This window comes from Phyllostomus hastatus, unplaced genomic scaffold (genome assembly GCF_019186645.2).
Source record: "Phyllostomus hastatus isolate PE091 unplaced genomic scaffold, TTU_PhHast_1.1 phas_contig_40, whole genome shotgun sequence".
In the NCBI taxonomy this organism is placed as follows: domain Eukaryota; kingdom Metazoa; phylum Chordata; class Mammalia; order Chiroptera; family Phyllostomidae; genus Phyllostomus; species Phyllostomus hastatus.
The window spans coordinates 80569997-80581032 of record NW_025333872.1 but is presented as its reverse complement, the minus strand read 5'-3'; the positions used below and the strand labels follow the sequence as shown (position 1 = coordinate 80581032).

The following is an 11036-nucleotide window of genomic DNA, read 5'->3' as shown; positions in this document are numbered from 1 at the left end:
GGCAAAGCCCCCAGGGACTTCAGGGAAACGGTGTGTGTGTGTGCCTACGTGCATGCATCCCGTGCGTCCTCTGAAGAAGAAGGCCTGCCTGGATTATGTCCGAGAATGTGACCCATTTCTAGAAGATGCAGTTGATAGGAAGTCCCTGCTGATAGAAAACAAGAGAGTGGAGGTGGTGTGCAAATTTTCACCAGCCTCATGAGAGCCTGTGGAGGGACAGAAAAACATTTTGCACTTCACCAATTTTGTGTGCTATGGGGAAAAAACTCCGCCACCATCACGGCCGGGGCAGGTCCCCAGCTCGCTGAGGATGAGCCTGGTACCAGGAACCACGGTGGTGACCATCAAGTGCACCTGCAAGTGCATTTCTTTTCAACCATCATTTTCCTGGAATGACAACTATCCCACTAGATAGGCACCCACCTAAAGCCATTGCCATACTAGAAGTCCCTAAGGAATAGCCAGGTTGTTCCAAATACTGGTTTGGACTCAATTGATTGAAATTTCTAACACTTTGCCCCACAGAGAAAATGCCCAACATATTTCCCATGAAAGAATGCTGAGAGAAAGTCAAGTTGCTGAGCTTTGTAAAGATGCTTTAAACCTCAGGCTCCTTGTCTGTAAAATGGGGATAATAGACTCTCTGCCCACCTCACACAGGTATTGAAAGGAAAGTCTGTCACTGAACAGACACAAGGCATTTTAACATCAATTCAGAAGTTGTTATAATGTCATATGAAATTAATCACCAATAATAGTCATGTCAGTAATGAAAAACTGAAGAATAAGAAATTGTAAGAGGGAAAATTCATTTGGGGGTGTTCTGAATGCTGGAGAGAGAGGAATAGTAAAGAGGGAAGGTGAATAAATGGCATCTTTTCTTTTTATCCCTTGGCTCCATCACCTTCTAGCGTGCTGTATAAGTTGCCCATTATGTTTACTGTGTATTGTCTGTCCACCCTGCTACAATGCACACTCCCTGGGGGCGGGGGTGTTGGGCAGGTTGTTCCCTGCTATACCTTGAGCATCTAGCACATTGCCTGATACACAGTAGTGACTCAGTAAACATCCTTTAACAATGAACATATAATGTGATAATGATGCCTGGTTCCCAGTGCACCTTCAAGGAAGAACAACAAACAAATTCTTGAGGGTCACTTCTTTAACAAACATCCTGGGGAAAACCTGGTGGCAGCTTTCTGCAGGCAGAGCTTTGTGATCATGGAGGAACTTGGGGTTGCTCTGGACTTGGGCAGATCTGCAGGAACTGGTGTGAATCTTTGGAATGAGAGAACTTCAGTCACCTCTTGTTCTCCCCACCTGTTCCTTTCCTACTCAGGGAGTACATGCTAGGAGCATGCTGAAAACCTCTAAGTTCCTTGATTAGAAGAAAAATGTCTGACTTCCCCTGGAGTCTTCCTCTTTCTTCCCCTGGGCCTGTTGGTGCATCTTCCTTAGCAGGCTCTAACCAGTTTTCCTGGAACTGCTGCCTTTTCTCAACAGAACTGAGCTGGGGGACAGGTAGCCAGGGGTTGAGTGCAGCCCTTCATGCAGCAGCCTCAGTAAAGGGAGCAAGTCCCTGCCCACCTCCTCCTTCCCCATGGGAAGAAGAGCTCAGGTTTTCCCATTCAGGAGGAGCCAGTTTACACTGGGATCAGGGTCCTTGGCCCTGCTGAAGAAGTTTGTGTTCCAAATCCTTATTCCTTACCAACATTTCTGATGTTACTCATACAATTGTAGAGCTATAAGAGAACTTAGAAATAAAATTTAACCCCATATTTACAAAGGAAGAAACTGAAGCCCAGAGGGGAAAATTGACTTGCCCAAGGTCATACAATCAGTGAGTCGGAAGCGGGGAAAACTGCCTTCTCCTAAAAATCAGACACAGGACTTTCCAGGAGTGAACACTAGCAGTATCTTAAGAGCAGGAGCAAAAGTTTGCTTGCATTTGTAGAAATGGACCAGATTTTAAGAATTTTTGAAACACCTATTTTCAGATCTATCCAGTAAGTTACTTGATTTTTAATTTTTAAAAAAAACCTGGGTGGTGTAGCTCAGTGGATTGAGCACAGGCTGCAAACCAAAGTGTTGCAGGTTCGATTCCCAGTCAGGGCACATGCCTGGGTTGCAGGCCATAACCCCCAGCAACCACACATTGATGTTTCTCTCTCTCTCTCTATCTCCTTCCCTTCCCTCTCTAAAAATAAATAAATAAAATCTTTAAAAAAAATTTTTTTAAGATACTCTTTTTTTTCAAAAGGCCTCCCAGTAGTTTGCTTTAAATAACCTGTTCTCCCCACTATATGTGAAATATGGTTTTCATTCACACACTTTGCTTCTATAATCTTAATACACAGTGCAATCTGACAAGGTGTCACTGAACTCAAAACTTCTGGATGTGGTCCTTATATTAAATGAGTGTCTACTCTAAGGGCTGTGACTAAGTCTTTCAAAGTTTTCCTTGTGGGTTAATAAAATTAGGCTGGGGGGAAGGGGCTGTAAATAAAGTATAGATGAAATATAAACTCAACTCCAAACACACATTTTTTGCAAAAATAGGTTTACATGTTCGTGTCATTGAAGGAAGGAGGAATTTTAAAGTCCTAACTGGCAGATTAAAGAAGCCAAGAAAAATAAGAACATTCAGACCATAATGCTCCAGAGCTGAAAGGCCATGAAGATATATTATCTAGTCCAACTGTTTCCAAGTAGAGATAAGAAAACAAAAGCCCAGAGCAGGGCCTGGCTCACTCAAGGTCACTGAGGTCTGCTGCTTCCCAGTCGGGCTCTCATTTTATCATAGCTTTCGTGCTGAGTGGAAAAAGAGGGGAGTAATAGGGTAAGACCAGAGAGGAGCATAGAACATTCAGTAAATGTCATGAGTTCCTCCCAACCGATAGGGAAGGTCTCGGAGTGTGTTTGTCAAGTCTAGCTGGCCCTGGTGAAAGAGAATAAATGGATCTTTCAGAATCACAAGACAAAAAGCATAACCAAAGGCTGGGGAAGCTAGCAGGCCTCACTGGAGGCAAACTGATTTCCAGGGGCAAAGACTGCCCACAGGAGCAAGTGGGAGGTTTGCCAAAACTCCTACCAGAGTCCAGTAGTGCGTCCCGAAGAATCTTGCCTTTAGGTCAGGGCTCTAAACCCAGGGACTTTGGACAGTGTCTGAAGACATTTTTGATTGTCATGACTGGGGAGAAGGGGTGCTTCCGGCATCTAGTGTATTGAGGTGGAGAATGCTGCAACACACCTTACAATATACAGGACAGACCTCCACTTGGCCAGAAAATTATGCAGCCCCAAATGTCAAGAGTACCAAGGCTGAGGAGGCTGGTTCTAACTGCTTACTTGTCAATTAGTGTCCAGCTTGGATTCAGTATCCCTTCGCCAAATGCTCCCTTCTAAACCAAGTAAATCAAATAACAATTCCAGAGACTCATATTTCTCTCCTCAGATACTTAGATTTTTAACACCCCCCCCCACCCCATAAAAAAAATTCCCGATGAAAAGGAGGTAAGCAGGAGAACCGGAAGCAACTATTTCAATAAAAACATTTAGTGCTGAAAATACATGCGTAGGAGATATTATTTGCCATATACTTATATTTTTCTTGCTCTTTGTTGTCATTCCACCATCCTTGGTAAATTTGTTTTCACTTTAAGTGTTACAAGTAGTTATTATGTATTCTAGGCAGGGCTCCCAAGCTGTGACAATTTAAATGTGGGAGACTTTTTTTTTTTTAGGGAAAAAAATGATAGAAGTATAAATGGTTTATTGAAACACGGAAGAAAAGCTTACCTCAGAAAGCAAAAGGCTTTTTTTTTATTTAGTTTTAATATTAATCCAAAAGGAAAATATCCTTCACTTCAAAAAAAGTAAGACTTGGCAGGTAGCTGATGTAAGAGGGCAAGGATGGGTCCCCCGCCCCCACATTGAGAGCTGCCCCTCTCCTGAGAAGACTTTGAAATAAATAGTATCTAAAAAGCTACAGGTAATTTTTTAGAAGGTTTCATTTTTTATAGGTTCAACTCAGAGGAACACAAGAGCTCACAATGGTGGCGTGGAGGAGACTGTGGATGGAGGGTCAGAAAATCCGGGTAGTAGTTCAGGGTCACTGACATGCCCCATGGCCTTGGACAAATAATGCACCTCTTATGTGTTAGTTTACTCTATGATTAAATAATAATATATGTTTTGCCTTACAGACCTCATAAGGTTGTTGTCGTGAGGCTCAAAAGGTCTGACAACATAAACACCACACTGTGCCAGTGCCACCAAAGTCCTCGTCGCGGGGAGGAGAAGCCAGGGCCGGTCGACAGCCCCCGGGTCAGACCCAGAGCTGTGCAAGGAAGACCTTTTGCTGGTTTCCTTATTACACACTTTTAAATTTCCTTCTTTATTTTTTAAATTCCAAGGTGGGAGGATTTGTAAAGTGAGGAATTATTGCAGTAGTGTGAAGATGGCTCAAATAAATATCTTTACAGAAAAATAAGTCCTCACAAGATGTCATGCCCCTGGAATCAAAATATTGGATTGTGAACTACCAAAAAGAAAACTTCCTTCCTTGAAATTTCTGACAAGCTGCTGAATGAGTGAAGAGTTAGCAAGGCGTGTTTCTTATAGCGCTGATGGGGCCTCGTGGAATTTATTTACTTCGTAAAGAAGCTCAGACTCTTGCGGTTGTGCCACAGTGTTAACATGAGGTGGGGAATATGGGCTTAGTTTGCAAAGGTTCGGGGAAGATGACACAAACGGAAAGTTAATATTATGGGAAAGAATAAAAGCAGCACTAGGTGATAAAGGGACACATACAAAAAGGGGGAAAGGGGCTTCTAGAACATTTGAAAATTGTTAGTTTGCTTATATACCTTTGATATGTTTAATGCAGAAATTTATGAAGGCAACAAAATGGTAAATAAAGGAAAATTAGAGGAAATAATTTATTTAGATTCTCAAAGGGCTTTTGAGGAAGTCTAAACACAGGAGACAGGAGACTATTAAGGAGTTGCCGGCCATTAGGAAAGAGGTAAAGGGCTGTCAATCATGGGTTAAAAGTGAGTTAGGAGATTGGGGGAATGAAAGAATAAATGACCAGCGCTCAGCATAAATCAGAGTTAACAGCAGAGTGTCAGCAATCAGTACAAAAAGTACTGTCCTCCAGGATATTTATTAACACCCTTGAAAAATGGACTAAATAACGAAATGGTGAAATTTGCTGACTAAACAAAATTATTTTGGTTCCCTAAGTCTATACAGATGGATGTGAGAAATACAGAATCCAAACTCAGTAATTGGGCAAAACAGTGGCAGATGAAACTCAAAGCAGACAAGTGCAAAGTAATGTGTGTTGGAAATAGCAATTTAAATTAGTCATCCACTTCGGTGAGTTCTGAATTAGTTCTAAACTTACAGGGAAGAGATTTAGGGTCATGGAAGACATCCTAATGAAGATGTATGTAGGATGTTCAGCAGAGCTGTTTTAAAAAGAAAGAAAGCAAATACACTGTTAAATTGCAGTAAGAATGAGAGAGAATATATTCCAAAGCAATTACAGAAGTCAATGGCACACACTTGGTCTACATGCAGTTAAAATCAGCTTTTCTCCAAAGGAAGATAGCAACAATACAAGAAACATCTAATAATACCCAGGAAATTCATTAGAAGCAGTGGGAAAGACAGGCGCGACTGCACATGGGAAGTTTTAAAAATTAGCAGCTAGTTAATCATTTGAATGGAGGAAAGGTGAACATAAGTGACTACAGGTTTTCATAAAGATAAAAACCTATACTAATATTGTTGCAACTTAGATGACAGGTAGGCTAGAAAATGTCTGAAAATGGCGGCAAAGATAAGCCAAATTGTCTCCTGATGTGAGATGCTATAAAGCTGATGAGACCCATTTGTCTTTCTACCCATCAGTTGCCCTTTTTCATCTGTTCTAATATAGGAAATAAAATCTCCATATCATGAAGTTTTATAGATATTACTTAAAATATCATTTACAAATTATTTATCTCTTCTTTCAATCTCAGAAAGATGCATGAAGATTTCATATTGATATTGTAGATCAACTCCCAAAAAATAAGGGCAAGGGCCAGAGAGACAGTTAAGTCATTGCATTCACCTGACCCTGTGAGTTCACAGGTACACAAATCATTGCATATTCTCTTGTCTCTCTCTTCCCCAGGACATGATTTATCTATGGATCTTACCACCAAGAGCAGTAGGACTGCCCACCCCTCTGTCTTCCCCTTCTCCTCAAATGTTTAACTAAGACTGGCAACTGTGGCTACTGGGAGATAAGCAATGTCCATGCTTCTAGGGACCAAGAATGGGCTGATGGAGGTCAGAAAGAAATGCCCTCCCACAATGCCCAAGTACTTTATAATTGACCCAGAGCTAGTTGAGAAAACGACATCACACTTAAGCCAAGGTTTGCACAATTGGGCAGGTGCATGGAGGGCAGGAGACCATGGAGTGGGGTGGAGATGGTTATTGGCTCATTTCCTTTCCACAACATTTAGACCTCACCAGATGATTGGAGCTGAGCTATTGGAATCTTAGTATTTCTTAGCCTGGATTTACAGTGTTGAGGCAATTGGTGTGGTGTGGAACTTCAGAAGTACTTTTCCTTGTTTGTTTTTCTTTCTGAAATCTAATCCCTGAGATCTGTGGCAAACAAAAATAAACTAAGAATGACAAGCAATAAAACATGAGCAAGAACAAACCAAATATTAATGTAAAAATAGCATTAATAGAAGCTAAAAATTGAATTTCACCACAAAAGAGTCACAGGATAGCATTTTGTTTTTTATCTTGTAAGTAGAGTGTAAGTATTCTGTAAGGGATCGGAGCACTCTCAAGGCACAATGGGGTTTTTTTGTTTTGTTTTGTTTTGTTTTTTCAGACAGGCATTTGAATGCTTAATAAAGCACTTCAAAAGACATAGATATTTTTCTCTTCAAATATGTAGATTCTTTCTAAAAAAGGGCACAAGGTAACCTTCTCACAGCAATTCTTCAAAGTATGATAGGCAGAACATTGTGCTAGGCGCTGGCATAGCACAAGAGCATAATATCAAATGGAAAGCTACTGGCGCAGGTTAGTGTTTACATAAGTATCTTCATCATTATACTCTTTGCACCAAAATACCATACAAGCTTCTTTTTAAAAGGAAAACACACACACAGAGCTGTTGAAGAGTTTGCTATTTTTAGCCTACATGGACTCATCATTCACCTTTGCTCTACCAATGATGACTGGTAGACACATGTCAATATTGCCATTCCCACCCCTCACTTGACCCTCCCCCAGCCTCTGCAGAGGTCAGAGATTAAACTATCTTTTCTGAGCTGCAATATCACCATCACTGTCATCTGAAAATATTAAACTTAAGCATACACACAAATGAAGAGAGAGAGCCTTATTCAGCCCCCTCTGTATCTGTCATTTAAAAGATCATCTAAAACTCCTGTATGGTAAACAACTCATTCAGAAAGAGGGACACTACTTATTGAAGACAGTAACTCTCCAGAATAAAGAAAAAAGAAAGAGTTCCTAAGCTGTCAAAATAGATGTCAAAAATCCACACACTCCTCTTGAGACCTTCAAGTTTTCTCTTAAAGCCTGTTTGCTTTTTTTTAAAGTTAATTACTGTATTAAAATACATTAAAATCAAAATATTTTCTTACTTTTAGATCATACTAGCAGTCTATGAATTAAACTTTACTTCATGAGAATGTATTTTTAAAATTTTAACAGCTTTAGGGAGATATAATTTACATAGCATGCAATTCATCCATTTAAAGTATAAAATTAATGTTTTTAGTGCATTCGCTGATATGCACAACCATCACTGCAATCCATTTTACAGTATTTTTTTCACCTCAAAAAGAAACCCAATGATCTTTAGCTATCATTTCCCTATTCCCAGGCTGCCACTCCTACCCCGGCCCTGAGCAATAACTAATCTACTTCCTGTCTTCATAGATTTCTCTGTTCTGGATTTTCATACCAATAGAATCAGATACTATATGGTCTTTGTGACTGAATCCTTTCACTTGGCATAATGTTTTCAAGGTTTACCCATGTTGTAGCATGTATCAGCACTTCATTGCTTTTTATGGCCAAATAATATTCTATTGTATGGATATACCACAGTGTATGTATCCGTTTGTCATATGATGAACATTTAGGTTGTTTCCAGTTCTGGGTTATTATGAATTAATGCTGTTGTAAGCACTTTTGTACAGGTTTCTGTGTGGGCATGTTTTCATTTTGCTTGGATACATACCAAGGAGTTGAACTGCTGTGACACATGGTGGAGGTCTATGTTTAATCATTTGACAAAATACCAGACTGTTTTCCAAAATAGCTGTACCGTTCTGCATTCCCAACCCGTGTGTGAGGGCTCTGATGTTCCCACATCCTCATCAACACTTGTTATTACTGGGCTTGTTCATTGTGGCCATTCCAGTGGGTGTGACATGGTATCTCATTATGATTTTAATTTCCATTTTCCTTATGACTAATGATGGTGAACATATTTTCAAGTGTTTATTGGCCATTTGTGTATCTTCTTCACAGGAACCTCAGTTCAGATTCTTGGTCCATTTTTGAATAGGGCCAGTTAACTTTTACATCACACATTATTTTGCAGCTGATTTTTCAGCTGACAAATGATAAGAATAGCAAATAGTTTAAGTGTGGGGAAGTTATTAGAGACAGACATGCCAGCTTACCTGATATAGCAGGAGAAGGAAAAAATATAAAAAGCAAGCATAAAACCTTAAAAAGCAGAACATTCTTCAGTCTTCTAGGATGGAGAGGACAGTCTCAAAGGGCCCTGGCTGCCTCTGTGCTACAATGTGGAAAGTGATGGAAGGTCACGGTGAGGACCTTGAGTCCTCTTACAGGATTGTTTTATATTCTATAGGGACTATTTACAAAGTCTGGCATGTTTATAATATAATTTGAAGCTGTGGTAAAGAGGGATCAATACTTCTTATCAATAGTGTGTTCTTAAATGTTTAACAACCAACTCTCCAGAAAGAAGAAACGGTCTGCTCTGGACTTCCATTGCTGACTTCAAGCTACCAAAGTGTTGCCAACCAGCACAATTTCCTGAAAACTCAACAACTGTCTCACAAGCCAGGAGAAGCCAGCTTGGACATACCACAGCTTGATGTGGGACTGACTTAAGCTAGTCACTGTATGAGTCTCTTTACATATGGCATCCATTACCTCATTACTGCTCTCAACAACCTTTAAGAAGAAATAAGCATATTCACTCCCAAAGTAGATGGAGGTTCAGAAAGATTTTGTAAACGTGCCCAGAGAGACACAGATAGGAAGTGCCATTCTGGTCTTTCCAAAGACTGCTCTTCCTGGTACACTAATCGATAACTTATTTTTAATAGTTAGTCAAAAACAATTCTTAAATTGGGTTAAAAGGCACTTTTAGGCAGCTTCAACCTGAGTCTTGGCTTCTCACCTTCCTCCCTGAACAATATGAGCTTCAGCACATGCTCTAGCTACTCCACAAGCTACCGGACCCTGGGCTCCGTGCAGTTGCCCAGCTACCGGGTCCACTGGCCAGCAGCTTGGCCAGCGTCTATGCAGGCACCGGGGGCTTGGGCTTCCAGATCTCGGTGTCCTGCTCCACCAGAGTTTGGGACAGCTGGGGATCCAGGGGCCTGGCTGCAGGGATGGCCGGGGGTCTGGGAGACATAGGAGGCATACAGAGCAAGGAGACTATGCAATGCCTGAATGACCGCCTGGCCTCCTACCTGGAGAGGGTGAGGAACCTGGAGGCTGATAATGGGAGACTGGAGATCAAAATCTGGGAACACTTAGAGAAGAAGGGACCCCAGGTCTGAGACTTGGGGCATTATTTCAAGACCATTGAGGACATGAGGGCTCAGATATTTGCAAACTCTGTGGACAATGCCCCACATCATTCTGCTGATTGACAATGCCTGTCTTGCTGCTGATGACTTCAGAGGCAAGTATGAGCTAGAGCTGGCCATGCGCCAGTCTGTGGAGAATGACATCAATGGGCTTCGAAAGGTCATTGATGACACCAACATCATTTGGCTGCAGCTGGAGATAGAGGTCAAAGGTTTCAAGGAGAAGCTGCTCTTCATGAAGAAGAACCACGAGGAGGAAGTAAATGGTCTACAGAATCAGATTGCCAATTTTGGGTTGACCATGGAGTCTGATGCCCCCAAATCTCAGGACCACAACAAAATCATGGTGGGCATGTGAACACAGTATGACAAGTTTGTGCAGAAGAACCAAGAGGAGCTAGACAAGTACCGGTCCCATCAGATAAAAGAGAGCATCACAGTGGTCACCTCGCAGACCACTGAGATAGGCGCTACTGAGATGACACTCATGGAACCGAGATGTATGGTCCAGTCCTTGGAGACTGACCTGGACTCAGTGAGGAATCTGAGGGTCAGTTTGGAGAACAGCCTGAGAGAGGTGCAGACGTGCTATGCCACGCAGATAGAACAACTCAACGGGATCCTGGTGCACCTGGAGTCAGAGCTGACCCAGACCCGGGCAGAGGGGCAGTGCCAGGTCCAGGAGTATGAGGCCCTGCTGAATATCAAGATCAAGCTGGAGGCTGAGATTGCCACCTGCCACAGCTTACTGGAAGAAGGGGAGGACTTCAGCCTTGTTGATGCCCTGGGCAAGAGCCCCTCCTTACAAACCACCCAAAAGACCATGACCTACAGGACTATGGATGGCAGAGTGGTGTCTAAGGTCAATGACACCAAAGGTTTGAGGTGTTAAAGGCAGAAAAGCTGGGCATTCCGATGCAGGGCAGGAGGCCAATAAAAAGTTCATTGAAAGACAATAAAAAGGTGTTTCTGAAGGTTTCTCAAGGAGGGGAATGGTGGAAAAAAGGGGCAGGTTTCAGTCAAAGGACATGTATGAATGACCCATGAACATGGACAATGGTGTGGGGATTGAACGTGGGAGCAGGAGTGTGGGCTGAGCAAAGGACTGCAAAGCAGGGAAAACTGGGA

At 41.9% G+C, this 11036-nt stretch overlaps 1 pseudogene; it reads left to right on the top strand.

Annotated features, from left to right (window-relative positions):
- The first annotated feature begins 9510 nt into the window (after positions 1-9510).
- LOC123821865 lies at positions 9511-10800 on the top strand (annotated as a pseudogene).
- The last annotated feature ends 236 nt before the right edge of the window (positions 10801-11036 follow it).